Source organism: Ursus arctos, unplaced genomic scaffold, assembly GCF_023065955.2.
Source record: "Ursus arctos isolate Adak ecotype North America unplaced genomic scaffold, UrsArc2.0 scaffold_19, whole genome shotgun sequence".
In the NCBI taxonomy this organism is placed as follows: Eukaryota; Metazoa; Chordata; class Mammalia; order Carnivora; family Ursidae; genus Ursus; species Ursus arctos.
Genome location: NW_026622863.1, coordinates 73,738 through 87,573, shown reverse-complemented (window position 1 = coordinate 87,573; position 13,836 = coordinate 73,738). Strand labels below are relative to the sequence as shown.

The 13,836-nt window shown below is 40.9% G+C and overlaps 1 long non-coding RNA gene across 1 annotated transcript; it reads left to right on the top strand.

Annotated features, from left to right (window-relative positions):
• Positions 1-5,796: 5,796 nt before the first annotated feature.
• LOC130544151 (uncharacterized) lies at positions 5,797-7,222 on the top strand. The gene is made up of 2 exons (XR_008960178.1): positions 5,797-6,446; positions 6,538-7,222. It is a non-coding gene; the product is annotated as an uncharacterized LOC130544151 (long non-coding RNA).
• Positions 7,223-13,836: the final 6,614 nt, after the last annotated feature.

The following is a 13,836-nucleotide window of genomic DNA, read 5'->3' as shown; positions in this document are numbered from 1 at the left end:
TGGAAAGGGGTACACTTGGCTGAGTCAGGAGTTGAGGGGCCTGCTGTATCACTGGAATTTCCAGAACTGAAATTATCTGTAGAATATGATGTTTCTTAAAAACAAGTTATAAAAAATGCTAATTTGCTAATATCTATGTTGAAAGCCAATGGTAACCATAACATTTGTTTAGATTTAGAAATTAAACAAACAAAATATTTTTTCTGGAAAGGAATATTTTATCACTGATGTTTAGAGTTGCTGGTTGAGTGATTAATAAAGAGAAGTTGGCTTTTGGTTGATCACTTTTTAATTTAATTTAATTTTAATTTTAATTTAATTTAATTTAATTTAATTTGTTTTTGATGTAGTGTTCAATGGTTCATTAGTTGCGTATAACACCCAGTGCTCATCTCAAGATGTGCCCTCCTTAATACCCATCACCCGGTTACCCCATCTCCCCACCCCCTCCCTTCTGTAATCCTCAGTTTGTTTCCCGGAGTCCAGAGTCTTTCATGGTTTGTATCCCTCTTCTGTCCCTTTCTTGACTGGATTATTTGTTCTTTGGGTGTTGAGTTTGTTAAGTTGTTTATAGATCTTGGATACTAGCCCTTTGTCTGTTTTGTCATTTGCAAATATCTTCTCCCATTCCATGGGTTGCCTCTTAGTTTTGTTGACTGTTTCCTTTGCCAAGCAGAAGCTTTTTAACTTGATGAAGTCCCAAGAGTCCATTTTTGCTCTTGTATCCCTTGCCTTAAGAGACGTGTGTTGCAAGAAGTTGCTGCAGCTGATGTCAAAGAGGTTACTGCCTGTGCTCTCTAGGATTTTGTTGGATTCCTGTCTCACATTTAGATATTTCATCCATTTTGAGTTTATCTTTGCGTATGGTGTAAGAGAACGGTCCAGTTTCATTCTTCTGCATGTGGCTGTCCAATTTTCCCAGCACCACTTATTGAAGAGACTGTCTTTCTTCCATTGGATATTCTTTCCTGCTTTGTCAAAGATTAGTTTGACCATAGAGTTAAGGATCCATTTCTGGCTTCTCTATTCTGTTCCATTGATCTATGTGTCTGTTTTTGTGCTAGTACCGTACTGTCTTGATACTCACAGCTTTGTAATGTAGCTTGAAGTCAGGCATTGTGATGCCTCCAGCTTTGGTTTTCTTTTTCAACATTCCTCTGGAGATTCAGGGTCTTTTCTGATTCCATACAAATCTTAGGATTGGTTGTTCCAGCTCTGTGAAAAATGTTGATGGTATTTTGATAGGGATTGCATTGAATGTGTAGATTGCTCTGGGCAGCATAGACATTTTAACAATGTTTATTCTTCCAATCTATGAGCATGGAATGTTTTTCCATCTCTTCGTGTCTTCCTCAACTTCTTTCATAAGTGTTCTGTAGTTTCTAGAGTACAGATCCTTTACCTCTTTGGCTAGGTTTATTCCTAGTTATCTTATGATTTTTGTTGCTATTGTAAACAGAATTGATTCCCTAATTACTCTTTCTTCAGTCTCATTGTTAGTGTATAGAAATGCAGCTGATTTCTGTGCATTGATTTGTATCCCACCACATTACTGAATTCCTGTATGAGTTCTAGCAATTTTGGGGTGGAGTCTTTTGGGTTTTCTGCATAAAGTATCATGTCATCTGTGAAGAGAGAGACTTTGACTTCTTCTTTGCCAATTCGAATGCCTTTTATTTCTTCTTGTTGTCTGATTGCTGAGGCTAAGACTTGTAGTACTATGTTGAACAATAGTGGTGAGAGTGGGCACCCCTGTCATTTTCCTGACCTTATGGGAAAAGCTCTCAGTTCTTCCACATTGAGAACGATATTTGCTGTGGGCTTTTTAGAGATGGATTTTATGATGTTGAGGTATGTTCTCTCTATCCCTATAGTTTGAAGAGTTTTAATCAAGAAAGGATGCTGCATTTTGTCAAATGCTTTTCTTCATTAATTGAGAGGATCATGTGGTTCTTTTTTTTTTATTAATGTGCTCTATCACGTTGATTGATTTGTGAATGTTGAACCACCTTGCATCCCAGAAATAAATCCCACCTGGTCGTGGTGAATAATTTTTTTAATGTATTATTGGATCCTGTTGGCTAGGATCTTGTTGAGAATTTTGCCATCCATTTCATCAAGGATATTGGTCTGTAATTCTCCTTTTTGATGGGGTCTTTGCCTGGTTTTGGGATAAAGGTAATGCTGCCTCATAGACCAAGTTTGGAAGTTTTCCTTCTGTTTCTATTTTTTGAAACAGCTTCAGGAGAATAGGTATTAATTCTTCTGTAAATGTTTGGTAGAATTCCCCTGGGAAGCTATCTGTCCCTGGACTCTTTTTTGGGGGGCGGGGGTTGGTTACCGCTTCAAATTTCCTTGCTGGTTATTGGTCTGTTAAGATTTTCTATCTCTTCCTGTTTCAGTCTTGTTTGTTTTTAAGTTTCCAGGAATGCACCCATTTCTTCCAGATTGCCTAATTTGTTGGCATATACTTGCTAATAATACATTCTAACAATTGTCTGTATTTCCTTGGTATTGTTTGTGATCTGTCCCCTTTCATTCATGATTTTATTAATTTGGGTCCTTTCCCTTTCTTTTGGATAAGTCGGGCCAGAGGTTTATCGATCTTATTAATTCTTTCAAAGAACCAGCTTCTAGTTTCGTTGATCTGTTCCACTGTTCTTCTGGTTTATATTCCATTGATTTCTGCTCTGATATTTATTATTTCTCTTCTTCTGCTTGGTTTAGACTATATTTGCTGTTCTTTCTCCAGGTCCTTTAGGTATACGGTTAGCTTGTGTATTTGGGATTTTTCTAATTTTTTGAGAGTATTGCTATATACTTCCCTCTTAGGACCGCCTTTGCTCTATCCCATAGGTTTTGAACTGATGTGTTTTCATCCTTTTTAATTTGCATGAATTGTTTAAGTTCTTTAATGTCCTGGTTGCCCCATTCATTCTTTAGCAGGATGCTCTTTAACCTCCAAGTGCTCGAGTTTCTTCCAAATTTCTTCTTGTGTTTGAGTTCCAGTTTCAAAGCATTGTGGTCTGAAAGTATGCAGAGAATAATCTCAATCTTTTGGTATCGGTTGAGACCTGATTCGTGACCCAGTATCTGATCTATTCTGGAGAAAGTTCCATGTGCATTCAAGAAGAATGAGTATTCTGTTGATTTAAGATGGAATGTTCTGTATATATCTGTGAAGTCCATCTGGTCCAGTGCGTCATTCAAAGCCCTTATTTCTTTGTTGATCTTCTGTGTAGATGATCTGTTCAGCTGTGAGAGAGGTGTTGAAGTCTCCTACTATTAATGTATGGTTATCAATATGTTTCTTTACTTGGTATTAATTCATTTATACAATTGGCTGCTCCCATGTCCGGGGCATAGATATTCACCCCTTTGTTAGATCATCTTGTTGGATAGACCCTTTATGATATAGTGTCCATCTTCATTCCTTACTACAGTCTTTGGTTTAAAATCTAATTTGTTTGATAGGATTGTTACTCCAGCTTTCTTTTGAGGTCCATTAGCATGATAAATTGTTCTTCACCCCCTCACTTTCAATCTAGAAGTGTCTTTATGTCTAAAATGAGTCTGTTGTAGACAGCATATGGATGGGTCTTGCTTTTTTATCCAACCTGATACCCTGTGTCTTTTGGTTTAAGCATTTAGCCCATTTGCATTCAGAGTAACTATCGAAAGATATTAATTTAGTGCCATTGTATTGCCTGTAAAGTCCTTGTTTCTGTAGATTGTCTCTGTTACTTTCTGGTCTATATTACTCTTGGGGTATCTCTTCACTTACAGAATCCCCCTTAAGATTCCTTGCAGGTCTGGCTTGGTGGTCACATAATCTTTCAGTTTCTGTTTGTCCTGGAGGCTCTTTATCTCTCCTTCCATTCTGAATGACAGCCTTGCTGGATACACTATTCTTGGCTGCATGTTCTTCTCATTTAGTACCCTGAATATACCTTGCCAGCCCTCTCTTGCCTGACGGGTTTCTATGGATAGGTCTGATGTTATTCTGATGTTCCTCCCTCCACACATAAGGATCCTCCTCTCCCTAGCTGCTCTCAGGACAGCTTCTTTGGCTGTAAGATTTGCAAGCTTCACTATTATATGTTGGGGTGTTGATCTATTGTTATTGATTTTGGGAGGGGTCCTCTTTGGCTCTTTGACTTGAATGCTTGTTTCCTTCCCCAGATTAGGAAAATTCTCAGCTATGATTTGCTCAAATATACCTTCTAGCTCTCTCTTTCTCTCCACCCCCTCTGGGATCCCAGAAATTCTGACGTTGGTTTGTTTCAAGGCATCATTAAATTCTTGAAGGCTTTCTTCATGGGCTATTAGTTGTCGTTCTCTCTTTTCCTCAACTTCCTTCCTTTCTATCAGTCTGTCCTCTAGATCACTTACTCTCTCTTTTGCCTCATTGACACTAGCTCTTAGAGCATCCAATTTAACATTTTTAAGTTCAGCCTGATTAGATCTCATTTCCACCCTTTGAGATTCTGTATTGTCATTTATGCTCTTTTCAAGCTTAGCTATTAACTTTATAATTGCTATCCTGAATGCTATCTCTGACATCTTGTATCCATATCCATTAGCTCTGTGGCAGAGAACATTGCCTCTGGTTCTTTCCTTTGTTGTGAATTCTTCCTTTTAGTCATTCTGCCCAGGGAAGGATGGGTGAGAGAATGAACAGAGTCCAAAATATCATCCACAACCCAAGCAGAATGCACCCTAGAAAAAAATCTGAATTGGTTGGAAGCCACCACAGAAAAGCAAACAGCCAAAGTGAAAGAAAACTATAAAAAAAAGGTGGAGGAGGAGAGACTATAATCTCACTGGGTGGACAAAGCAGGGTGATCCACTTGTTCCTGATTGAATTTTGGTCTCTGTGTTAGAAGACACTACATCCCAAAATTGCAAAGAAAGCAAAACATATATATAATTGAATAGAGTGAAAAAAGAACTAGAACGAAGCATATATCTATAAAATATAGATGTGAAATAATAAAAGTTAGAAAGGACTTAAAAACATAAGTTGGCAAAATAAGAATATAATTGAAATGGGGAAAAGGTAAAAAAAAAAAAAAAGAAGAAGACATGGAAAATTTTAGACTGAAGGATAAACGAGTTGTGAGGAAGCATCTGGACCTCAATATAACATTTTCCCTTGGTGCTGGAGTTTTACAGTGTTGTGGAATCCATAAGCTTGTCTTTCACCTGTTCATCCAGTCCACCCTCTGGGGGAGGGGCCTGCTGTGCTGCTTTTTGGGTGTCTTTGCCTGGGCGTAGTTGCCCCACCCTTGTCAGGTGGATGGGCTGAAGGTGAGCTGGTTGTGTGTGTGGATTTTGTTCCCTGGAAGCTTTCCACCATTTTCTGAGGGTCAGGGCAAAAATGGCTGTGCCTGGATCTCTGGCCCAGAGCCACAAGATCATGGTCCCCCCCCCCTTCAATAAACCCTCCAGGTGAAAGGGTCTCCCCTTCTATGTGCACCAAAGTTTGCAGACTCCCATGGTTTGTGTCCACTTCAATCTTCCCTGGGGGAGTCCCAGGGACCATCACTGCACTTTGTGTCTTTGGAACTGTGAGTGGTTGTGGGCTCATGTGAGCACCCTGCTCTGCAGCCGTTTTGCCCCTCCCAGAGGATGGTAAACAGCCCACAAGTTCCAGTCCTTTTCAGAGTGGTCAGGCAGAGAGTGGTCTCCCTACTGGCCCATCTTGCAGTTTATGATGACCAGAGCTTAGAGTCCCTTCTGGACTCGCTGACCATAACCAGTTTCTCTGCTCCACTTTTTGGGCACTGTATTTGTTCAGGCACCCCTGTTCTTTCTGTATCTTCTGGGATCCTGAGACTACAATGGCCCACCTAGAATTCTGTCCTTTTCATCCCCTGAGCCCCTTTCAGGAAGGGATATTTCTCACCGGAGCAGATTTCTAAGGGTTTTCATTTGCTCTCTATTGTTATATCACTTTTTGATAGCCAGCTGATGGAGACTCCCTCCCCCTTCTGTTTATCTTCCAATATCTCCCCACAGATTCATGCCTCTGCACATCCTACCTTGCAAAAAACCAGTCGCTTTTCTGCTTGTAGAGATCCAGACATATTTTCTTACCTCTCAGGCTGATTTTGTGGGTATTCAGAATGATTTGATAGATATCAAGCTAAATTCAAGTGACCAGATGAAACGAGGTCCCCTACTCTTCCACCATCTTGCCTCCCTCTCTACTGTTATGTTTAGAGTCCCTTGTACCATGTGAGGTCACAGCCACTGAATTTGGGGGTTAGGATGTGCACACTTTGGGAGACCATTATTCTGCTACCACATGTCTAACTGTATTTATTTATGCCTTCTCTCACAGCTGTGCCCTGAGAGACATGCACAAAGAGGAGAGGTCGTCTATTTGGGCCACTAGGTTCTGAGGAATCCAAATGAGAGACCACCTGACTTGTGTTGTTGGTGTAAGAGCCCCACTATTAGTCATCTCCCTTCTATTCCTTTCCACACTTTGTATTCTAAATGCCCTTATCTGATTTGTCTCTTCTCGTTTAGAGTCCATCAGGCTACAGATGGTCCTGTCTATGCAGCCACAAATGGAGACAGCCCCTACTGACTTCTACCGAGCACATTTGGACAGACCTCTGTGGATGAAACCCTGACTGCCATTCTTCAACAAGGCCCCCAACCAGCAGGAAGCGGTTAGACCAGTCATCACCCCCTTTCCCTACCGGCAGTTAGGGTCACTTCTTCAGAGGGGGAAAGTTAGGAGTTAGTTGGACAGTTAGGTAGTCAGGGTCAGGGTCCGCAACAAGAAAATATGGAGTCAGGACAGTTAAAATAAAATAGCACTGATATCCTATTCTGCAGCTTAGGACAACCCTGACATTCTGCTCTGCAGCCTTTGCAGGAATGACTTCTGCACAAAGCCCTAAAATAAGACAATTAACCACAAAAGCATTTGTCCATATCACGGACAAGGGGCATTTAAGATCTAAGCCCACAGATGTCAGAAAATAAAAACCCATCAGCATGTGGACATGAACCTAATAGGGAGACAGATATGTGACCAAAGCCCTGGTTGGCACAACTCAGCACACCCTGCTCGCTTAAGAAAGTTCCACAAAAGAGCTTATAAAAACCCCTAAACGTAGAAACTCCGGGTGCAACCCACTTGGGTCCCCTCCCTCTCTGGGAGCTTTGTACTCTTGCTCAATAAACTTTGCTTTGATGCCCACCACCCTTCGTCTGGTCTACCTCTTCATTCTTGGAAGCAGCATGACCAAGAACCCGGGCACTGAGGGGACACAAATCCTGTAACACCATGATGGAGAACATTCAACATCATGAAGGGATCTGTAGATTTATCAGAGATTGTCGGTTTAAATATGGACTAGACAATCATTTGACAGTGCTGTTATTTCACTCAACAAGCTTTCACTGAGGACCTAAGCTGGACTGTCTACTAAGACTATGTAAAACCAATGTACTGGGTTTTTCTAGTCATAGACACATAAATGACAGTGACGTGATGTATAATGTGATATTCATTAGACATATTCATATCTGTGTGTGACCAAGAGAATCTAAATAAATGTATTTCTTAAGAAAAAATAATAAAGAATCATAAAAAAGTGAAGGGCCAATATATTGACACCCTTGTTAAGGAACCTGGATAGAACCTCAGATGGCCTCTATCCAACTCCATATCTTTCTCTTCCCTTTGATGGTGACTTTGTTATAATCTGCATTTTGATATCATTTTTAGTTGTGACTATAATTTTTGACTGTAACTCTAGCCTTATCACCCATATGTGAGTTCATAAACAACTATTTGTTTGTCCTGTGTTTGAACTTATGTAGGAAGATCTAGTCCTTTGTAACTTGCATCATTTCCTCAGCACTTCTGTGTGAGAAATATTGTTTCAGTGTAAGGCGGCAGCAGGGCACGTGGCATGGATGCAAAGTGTTAGTAGCAGCTCATTCCCTCTCTCTTCGGGACACCCAGAGTCCAGTGTCTTTGCCAGTTCTCCCTGTAACTCTCAGGATGGAATCTAACTGGTATGGGAATAACTGAGAAAATTCAAATGGAAGAAGGTGTGTAGCAGGAAGTAGGTGATCTCTTCAGGCTAAATATGATAAATGAAGCCGGAACTTACCAATCTATGAGAAACGGCTAGAACCACCCAACGACTTCCTTCCATTTTTCGGTAGTGATGATTTTAACTATCCTGGTAAGGACAAAACCATTTGGAGCTTAAATGCAAAGGCTAGTTGACTTTAAGTAAACCATGTATGTTTTATTAAAAAGAGATAATTTTTGAAATTGTTTGAGCACATCATTAAAACCTATGGATATAACCTGAAGAGTGTTTTAGAGGATTTGAGATTTTTGTCACCGTTCACCACATTAGAAGTTTGGTAGAATTTGGTTGTCTTCCTCTGTATTCATGCTAAAGATTAGAATGTGCCTAATTATTAGCTCCGTGATCCCATAGCAGTTGGTTATGAATGAAATTAAGAATTCATTAGGTCAACTGGGTGGTGTAGTCGGTTAAGTATCCCTCTCCTGGTTTCACCTCAGGTCATGATCTCAGGGTCATGAGATCGAGCCCTGCTTAGGTCTGGGTGCTCAGTGCAGCTTGAGATTCTCCCTCCCTCTTCCTGCCCCTCCTGCTTGTGCTCTCTCTCTCTCTTCTCTCTAAAATAAATAAATCTTTTTTAGAAATAAGAATTTATTCACATATTTACATTTAAAATTAAGGAACCGATTGCACTCTTACTTATCTATATGTAAATATTTGTGCGCTTGTGAGGACAAAATCTTAAGTGTTCTGTAAAACCTCTGGGTCATTCACAGCTGAGACTAAGTTAGCTGGGGACTTGTAGGCAGCTAGTTGTCCACTGTCCACAATATGAAAAGATAAAAGAGACAGATGAGGTCTCCTCTGGCTTGTCCTTGATCCTCATTCTCCCTGAGGATGGCCATCTCTGGACAGCTCTGTGGCAGGGACTCATTCACAGTGTGGGGCATCTGTTCCCCAGAGACATCAGCCAGGGAAATGGATTTGGTTCTCTGTGCCAGCCCAGCCACAGCTGAGGTCACAGCCCCCTCTCGTGGGCTCATAAGGGTCTCACTGTCACCAGGCAGGTCACTGTATTTGGGAAACCACCGTGAGAGTTTGCAATTGCCTTCATCTCCAACCTCCTGGAGGCAAAGTGCAGGTCTCTGGTACCATGTGAAGTCATGTGAAGTCATCATGAGAAAGTGTCCTTTTGCTTAAGAAAAACATGGGTAGGGCTTCTGGGTGGCTCAGCCAGTTAAGCGTCTGCCTTCTGTTCAGGTCATGATCCCAGGGTTCTGGCATCGAGCCTGGGCTCCCTGCTCAGCAGGAAAGGAGGTAGGGAAATAGCTTAGAACCCACAGAGAATGTGAATAAAGGGGAGTGAAATGGAATTCAGTCTGTGTGTTGCTTTAGGAATGGGAAGTTAGTTTCTTCTCAATTGTGATTGTTCTTGAAATGGAAAAGCTGTATTTTTTTTAAAACTTTATTTTTATTTTTTTCCAATAATAATTTTTTGTTATGTTATGTTAGTCACCATACAGTACATCCTTAGTTTTTGATGTAGTGTTCCATGCTTCATTATTTGGGTATAACACCCAGTGCTCCATGCAATATGTGCCCTCCTTAATACTCATCACCGGCCTATCCCAATCCCCCACCCCTCCCCTCTGAAGCCCTCAGTTTGTTTCCCAGAGTCAATAGTCTCTCATGCTTCATTCCCCCTTCTGTTTAGGGTCCATTGTCTAAAGGGACAGACAGTGGAAGTTCACCAAATATAGAACGAAATTTAATTGTTCATTATAGATGCCGCCAAGTAGTTCCCAGACATTTCATTCTACTGTAGTAATTCATTATACCTGGGCAGGTGCACATGGAAGACAATTGATGCATGCATAGTGGTAATAAACACGCCCCTCAGTAGTAGAATAATAGAGGATGCATATGTGTAAAATTATTCGACTACAACTTCCATGCTTTCCCTTTGGTTCCTTATTATCCGTGAAATTGGACAATTTTTGTTTTCTAGGCTTAAAACTCATTGTCAGTATTTAGAGTTTTTCAATGCTGATCTTCTCCTGTATGAGTTACCAAAAACCTAAAATATGTATGAACTTTAAAAAATGCTATATTGAAAATTACAGCAGGGAAGTTCCATTTTGTGAATATTGTGTCAATGGATCTCTATTTTGACATCAGTGTTCATTAGAAATGATGACATTTCATGTGAGTATAAATATCAATGTGAAAAAGAAAAGGTAGGAAGAACCTTGAATGTTTAAGTAATTGGTGAAATGACAGGTGTGTGTGTGTGTGTGTGTGTGTGTGTGTGCGCTTGTGTGTGTGTAATTGATTTTCAGTGAATGGTTCAGCTTCTTGTAGGGCCTCCGAGAGAGCCCAGGTGAACCTTTCAAGTAGTTGGTATCTGTTTTCAGAACATGGAATCTCTTAGTCCAATAGTCAATCAGGCAAGCTTTGAGGTCTTGAAGAGTTTCAGTCCTCAGCGATGGTGTCGCAGACCCTTGTGAGCAAACCCTAGGGTATGCTCAGAGCCCTCATTAGCTGGTACCAACGTGTGACGATTTCAGACAGCATTTCCCAAAGAAGTACCTCTTGAGTCTCTGTCCTTGTCAGTTCCCTACACTTCCTTACACTAGTTATGTGATCAGTGTGTTTCAGGATAATACCCACATGTGATTTTTGCTCTTTCCTACCAGTCCTATCTGTTTCTCATCTTCTTCTTTTATGGTAGGGGTTGGGAAGCAACCTGTGTGGTGTAGGAAGGGGTGTGGTAGTTGTCTGCCTTCAGAGGATGAAATGATGCCTAGAAATTGTACTGTAGTTTGAGGTCCTCAGCCCTAACTTAGGTCAATTGTCCATCCTCTGAGTGTAAGGAATTCCGTCACTTTACTTGGATGCTCGTCTATTCTCCAAGTTGTCCTCAGTAATAAGGATGTCATCCATCTAGGGAATACTGGTTTGTGTGTATGTTTTTGTTTTAGGAAAGGCCTGGTTGTTCCTGAAAATCATACTGTTCAGTACTCTTTCCTGTGCTTGTTGGCTCTCAGTAAATCTTTTGTGAAGTATTCATTTTTTAAATAGACGGTCTTTTTATGGTTGATGAGTAGGAATTCTTTATTGACAAGTCTTTGTCAGTGTGTGTATTGCAAATCTTTACTTCCCAGCCTGCGGCTCACCTTTTCATTTTCTTAATGGTCATGAGATAAGGAGAAATGTCACATTTTTATGAAGTCCCACTGAACTCTTTTAAATGGTTAGTGCCCCCTGTGTCCTACCCCAAGATTGACATGTTCTACTTTTTCTTTCAGAAACTGTCCAATGTGAAGCTACAATCCATCTCAAATTTCTAAATTCCATTTTTAATAATAGGGTATTTATAGACTATTTTGGATTTTCTATGTATACAATCGTATTATCTGTGAATAGTCACAATTATCCCCTCAATTCTTATACTTTCTGTTTCTCTTGCCTTACAACACTGGTAGATTCTCCGATGCAATGTTGAATAGCGCAGCATTGTTTGAAGATTTAATATACCTTTCTCAATATCTGATAGAAAAAGCAGACAAAACATTGGTAACAAATGTGACCTAATTGACATATATGGAACATTCCATAATAAGTGCAGAATACATTATTTTTAAGTGGTCACAGACTATTTACCCAAATAGACGATATGTTGGGCCATGAATCAAGTCTACAAATTTTAAAACTGAAATTAACTAGATTATATTCTTAGACCACAGGGGAATTGAGCCACAGTCATAGCGAAAAGAAAACCAGGAAGTCCCTGCATGTTTACAAATTAAATGTAACTTTGCTACATATCCTAAAGGTCAGAGAGGGAATCTCAATGGAAATTCTGAACCTTTTCTACATCAGGACTCATGGACAATGCCACTTTATTTGTGAAGAGCATTATAATAACCTAGACAGGAGTTGAGCCTTAAGTCAGAGTTCTGCCTGCCCCAGCCACACCTGGCAGATTTGCCTATGGTCCCCTCCCCAGCTGTCCTTTCTGGCGGCCCTGAGCTAAGGGGGTCAACATGGCCATATGGAAATGAGAAGCTCCCCACTCCTAGTGATGACGGTGCCCTCTCCCCAGCTGCCCTTTCTGGTGGCCCTGAGCTAAGGGGGTCAACATGGCCATATGGAAATGGGAAGCTCCCCACTCCCAGTGATGTGTTGTATTGTCCTCACCAGTCCAACAACATGATTTCTGAGTGAAATATGACACAATAGTGACTTCTTGACCTTCTTTCAGGTTTGAAAATCATCTGTAAGTCATCTATTAGAAATATGGATTCAGGGGCGCCTGGGTGGCACAGCGGTTAAGCGCCTGCCTTCGGCTCAGGGCGTGATCCCGGCGTTATGGGATCGAGCCCCACGTCAGGCTCCTCCACTGTGAGCCTGCTTCTTCCTCTCCCACTCCCCCTGCTTGTGTTCCCTCTCTCACTGGCTGTCTCTATCTCTGTCAAATAAATAAATAAAAAATCTTAAAAAAAAAAAGAAATATGGATTCAATATGTGTTCTTTCTTCTGGAAAAGAAATAGACCCAATAGCAATTATGGCTTCCTGAGCACCTGCTCTTAGGAGACATCATACTGGCTCTTTGTAGCATTCTCCCTCTTCTCAACTAGGATGTAGATATTATTAGGCACATTTTCAGATGGTTAGACAGGGACTCAGATGATACGAGTCACAGAGGATTTTAGTGTCAGAAACCTAAGTGGAATCCCCATAGTGACTCCAAATCCCTTGTTCTTCCATACAGGGTACTATTTCCCTCTTATCTCTGGTCTTCTCGATCTGGAAACCTAACAAGTATCAGGATTTTCTTGTCGTGTGGCCAACTGGAACGACTTCAGCTGGCCTTTTCACCTCTGCCCATGGTGATCATGAAGATCATTATCTCAGTGGAGGACCTCCAGGTGAGATACTCAAAGTTCCCTAGGAATAGAGACAGTATAGTATTTTTCTGGAATTAAAGTCACTGAAATGAGCTATCTTTTTCAGTTGATTCAGGCTCTGGTATGTTCAGAGGGTGCTGTAAGACAGGTCTGAAATAGTATTTAAAAACACTCAGCTCAGCCTCTTCTACAAAGTGAGCTAATGCTTATAAACATGGCTAAAATATTCCCTTACCTGTGATTATTTACTTCCCAGCCATCGCAGTGTTTATATGGTATGATGTGACTTAGATTAGTCAACATTTGCAGAGAAAGAACTTAGTGCATCCAGGGGGCACTTCATGTTGAAATTAGTTTGTGACAACGAGCTACTGTGTTTTATTCTGCAGTCCAAGGGAATGGTGCCAGACATCTCTAAGGCGTCTAGCAGTTCTACAATTCTGATTTTAAGTGGTCTGTGTGCTTCAGAGATTTGGGCAGGAGAAGGGCAGGAGTCCAGAGACTGTGAACACTTCTGTTACCTGTGCTGACCATGGAGCAGGTAGCCTTCCGTGGGCATCATTTTGATTTCTTGGTACTCTTGTGAAAGGTGCTTTTGTCTCAAATTCCTCCATTTAGTAGTAAGTATAATGATAAAAGTAATTTTTATCTTATATCATCTGTGGGCCCTGATCCTGGGCTCCCAGGGAAGCTATCCTTTAACATGTTACCCAGCTCAAAATGACTGGACAAAACCTCAAAGCATGGGCCCTATTTCTGCCCCAAGCACATGTTGTACATCTGCTTCGAGAAGAAAACAATAACCAAAAATGCCAACATAAAGGTAAGAAAAAATAAAGAACCTCTTTGGCTCCCATAA